Below are 612 nucleotides of genomic sequence, written 5' to 3'. Positions count from 1 at the left end.
TTATTTCAAATATTCCCGGGTTTATTCCAATAATTTAACCCACAGCACGAACCACCAATGAAGGAGTTTCGGATCCACTGGACTTGCGCTAAACGTAACAAGAGGGCGCTGGGAGAGAGGAGGCAAAAAAGCGAGGGAGAATCGTTTCGGGATTGGGGTCGGAGATCTCGTGCGATGAACACATCCATGTAGCCCGAAGATTACGTTTTTCTTTAATAAACTTTATTATTCCGACCGAGTCTGTTTTATTGAAATACCGGTCCTTCATAATTTTATACAAAAATCGTTTTAGAAATCTTTAAACTTTAACTCGAGTAATTTCTATTAAAATATTAATTTGTTAGTTTATCTAATCTACAAACAGTTAAATTTTTAATGTTTTAAAATTTTTATGTTTTCTAAATTTCAGTCTGAAATAATTTCATTCAGAGATTGTCCAATTGAAAAACATACATTTAAATTTTGAACGCATTCAATTTATTTATAATTATTAATTTTTTATAAATAAACTTCCAAGTTTGCAATTCTAAATTTGAAGACTTGAATCCCATCGAGTTGAAAATTATTCCTATTTCGTAGTTAAAAATGTTTGAAAATAAAATTTCTAAAATT

Source organism: Belonocnema kinseyi, chromosome 10, assembly GCF_010883055.1.
Source record: "Belonocnema kinseyi isolate 2016_QV_RU_SX_M_011 chromosome 10, B_treatae_v1, whole genome shotgun sequence".
Taxonomy (NCBI): Eukaryota; Metazoa; Arthropoda; class Insecta; order Hymenoptera; family Cynipidae; genus Belonocnema; species Belonocnema kinseyi.
The sequence above is the reverse complement of the archived record's forward strand: the minus strand, read 5'-3'. Positions refer to the sequence as shown.